This window comes from Egretta garzetta, unplaced genomic scaffold (assembly GCF_000687185.1).
Source record: "Egretta garzetta isolate BGI_Z169 unplaced genomic scaffold, ASM68718v1 scaffold513, whole genome shotgun sequence".
Lineage (NCBI taxonomy): Eukaryota > Metazoa > Chordata > Aves > Pelecaniformes > Ardeidae > Egretta > Egretta garzetta.
The window spans coordinates 11900-15863 of NW_009259116.1; positions in this window are offsets into that span (position 1 = coordinate 11900).

Genomic DNA, 3964 nt, shown 5'->3' on the forward strand with positions numbered 1-3964 from the left:
CTGAACCCCCCCACCTCCCCCGTCCTGGCCTCAGAGCAGAGGGGCTCCAGCCCTCGGAGCATTTTAGTAGCCCCTCGGATAATTTTAGTAGCCCTCCTCTGGCCCCGCTCCAACAGGTCCATGTCCTCCTGGTGCTGAGGGCACAGGTAAAGGAGGAGACTTGGGTGCTGAAGCTCTTTGTTTGGGATTTCTCTCGTTAGGAAAAGGTTTACGTATGACCAGCTGTAACCTGATTGACCTCGATGACTAACTGGCTGCTCAGCCTGTCCACGTTCCAGCCCCAAGCCTCAGAAACACCAGACCTGCTTGGCAAGCTCCACATGGCTCCGGCACTTCCCGGCCCATTCCTACCCAGTGGATGAAGCCACTCCGCCAGCTGTGCCTGCAGCAGCCACTCCTGGCCCAGCCCGGTGAGGAATTAACACCGGCGACGCTAACGAAACGGGTCTCATTATTTATGTACCGTAACGCTCTGCCTCTCGTGCGTTGCACACACGCCTGCCAGCCCAGGACGTCTCGCACAGACCTGGCAGAAGCTGCGGGAGGATGCTGGTAGCTTGGTGGCAGGACACGGCCTGGCCTTGTCACTTCCCCAGCTCCTCACCGTCACGCGCTGAGTAAGGTCGAAGCGTTACCAATGCCATTTCGGAGCTGGGGGATGGACACCACTGCTAAAGCAACAGATACATGCCCGCAGCCGAAGCCTGCGGCACAAGAGAGGTTTGTCCCTTGGTCAAGGGCAAAGGGCTGATTAAAAACTCCAAAATTCCAGGCTATTTTCTTTCGCGCGAGATGCATTTCTTCTTTAAAATATTTTTTTTTTGGCTGAAAATGTTTTCAACTAAAGTGCGAGATGCATTTCTTCTTTAAAATTTTTTTTTTTTTGGCTGAAAATGTTTTCAACTAAAGGGCAGAGGACCAGCAGCGCTGGGAGTCACCGACCAGGAGCTGGCCTGGAGCACCCGGCTTCTGCAGGGAAACCCCTTCCCAGGTGTCTCAAACATCCCAAAACAGAGGAAGGCTCCATTTTTGCTTTCAATATTTCTCTGGCTTGAAACAAGGTGAAAGAACAAGGCCTCGTATCGCTCAAATTCTGAAAAGGCGTTGTGGTGCCTGCAAGAAAGTCAGTCCAGCCGCATTGGTTTAATATATCTCTTAACTACAAGAGGAGTTCGGATGAGTGTTCCCTTCCAGGCAGCGCAGATCGTGGTTGAACGTGCAAGAAAAACATCTGAGTTGAATTTCGTTTCCACCCGAACACAATTTGCCAAAAGTCACAGCTATTCGAATGCCATTTTGCCTTTTTAAAAAATAAAAAAAAAAAGTAGTATTAAAATTGAACAGGGACCTATTAAAATGATTCACGGGCTTCACACGCATACAGCGATCCTCTACTTAGAACCAAAGTCAACCTTAGAACTAAAGCAAATACCAGGTCTAACAGCAAGGTTGTATTTACTCCAAACCAGCCAGCCTACAGCATTACCCAACTGTGAGAAAAAGCCCTCTGTTTCGGAAAATAGCTCTAAAGTACAAAAGCAACACCAGCTTGACGTTTATTTTTAAAATAGGTTTAGTTTTAAAGCGGATCTGCACGTCGGCTAGCCGCTAAGCCATGGTTAAATTCACCCATTTCAGTCGTTGGGATTTATCCAGTTGGCTGTGCCCCGGGATTCTCCCAACCCTCCAGCAGCTCGTGCTTCCCTCTCCGCCAAGCACGACGTCGATCAGCGCTTCCCGCGTCCTTTGCCGGCGCTGCGTTTCTCCACGTGCCATCGTGCCACCGCCCCTCTGGGCCGGGGTGAAGGACCGTGGCACGCAGAGAGCCACCGGTAACGTCCCCGCTGAACCAAACGCCATCGGCGACCGCCTGCCCTTTTTCCTCCGAGGACTTCAGCGTCGCAGCTCCACACCTCTGCCTCCTGCTTGCAGCGTAAGCCTATTTTTTTTTTTTTACCTTGCCTCTCTGACGGATGCATATATTAAACTGCACCTCCACTGCCTGCATTTCTCCCGAGGGAAGGCAGAAAGGGATGAAAACACAAGCGATGCTTTCCGCTCGAAGCCCAAACACAACAGATTTTAGCACTGCCCAAGCGTCCACGCAGAGCTGAAGCTTTCCACCCCGCTCCGGTTTCAGGGACGCATCGCCGTGATCTCACCCCACGACGGGCTGCCACCAGCCAAGCTTCTTACAAATCATACGCCTGGTTATTGCAAAAGCAATCATTTACAGTCATTCAGCCAGATTCCTGGGGGGTTAACGAGAGCTGTATCATCACAGGGATGAAATACCTTGCGTCTGGGCAGCACCACCCTTCCAGCTCCAAGCCACTCGGCAGCTCCAAGGGGCAGGATTGTTCCCCCAGTGGGGTACTCGCCCTTCGTTAAGGGAAGGATTTCATCTTGGGGAATGCCCCATTTAACAGATTAACTGCACTGGGGCCGACCCTGCACAGGCAGGGCAGGGTTTGAACTAAGCAGAGCTCCTTTTGGTTACCTGCAGGTAAATAATAATAAACCTCAGCTCCTCACGCAGGGCTCGACCCCATCTGGGCACGGGGTGCAGCCAACGCCACGTAGTTCACTTCTTCCCTTGCACTGGTGATTGCACTCGCCTGACCTCGCCGTGCAGGGAAATAAAACGGAAATAAGCTGTACAAAAAAAAAAAAAAAAAAGGGGAATAATTTTCTGCTGTCGTAGCAGGGGAAGGGGGACGATGGGGACTGGCCCCTGTCAGCAGCGAGATCCATGGAGCTGCATCAGCAAAGAGTGGATCCACGCTGCGATCACCACTAGCTGAACGAAAACGATTTCCTGGTACTGGATAAGAAAAAACTGAATTTTTTTTTTAAATTTTTAAAAAAAAAACCCCAAAACAACACAACTTGCTCCTGTATCATTACAGGTGGGCCCTCCAGGAGATTTATAAATTGGGATTTTTGGTCTAGAGGCTATCATTATCTTCATACCATCAGCACTTAATGGCAAGGCCTGAAGGAACAACTAGACTTACTGCTGCAGGTAAATGACAATACCTGTTTTTCCCGTGGAAGATAAAAAATACTTCCGAGGATGAGCACACAGTGCACATCCCATCCACTCATCCGTGCGCCTTCCGATTCAAAAAGCGCTCCCCGTCTCCAGAACCAAATGATCTCCCTTTCTTCTGACTAAATCAATACGCTGCCCTATGCCCGACGGAGTCCCACTACAGCCACCTGAAGTCTAACATGAAAGCGAAAAAGAGTTCATGCTCTTCTCGATATCATTCCGCCCTCCCATTGACAGGTTTCCCCTTGCTCAAAATCCATCACAGCCCTGCCCTCTAATTCCAGAAGTACCAGCAGAACATAAAAAATATAGAAAAAGTTTTGTCTGGTTGAGGAAAACCCCGTTTTTGTCCTCACTAAGTGCGGCTGGTGGGGACAGTCGGCTCGGTTCCTGTTTTGATTTTACAGAGTAGCTCGAACTTGGCCACACAGCCTTTGGAACTGGCTGCCCTTTTCATCCGTATTCGAGAGTTGTTGCAAACGAATGATTTTTCCTTTTTGTTTTAGATTTATCTACTGCTGCATACGGCTCAGGACCAAGGTAATCGCAGGGCAGGATACTGCCAACTCAGAGAGCTGGGTCTCCGACAGGAGCAGCTCCCTCCTGGCAGCGGGATTTTATTGCCTACCGAGCGTCACGGGGCAAACTGCAGAGAAACCTCGGTAAGCCGGGATGGCACTCAGCATTTGGCTTCCCTCACTCTGTGTCACCACATGACGGGCGTCTAAACCAGAGGCTGGGCTGGGGACTTCAGCTTTCAGCTGAAGGTGGAAGCTCCTGTTGGCAAGAACAGACTGTTTCATGGCAATGCCTGCGATGTTAGAGAAATCATAGACTCACAGAATGGTTTGGGTTGAAAAGCCCCTTAAGCTCCCCCAGCCCAACCGCTCCCCTACCCCTGCCATCCCA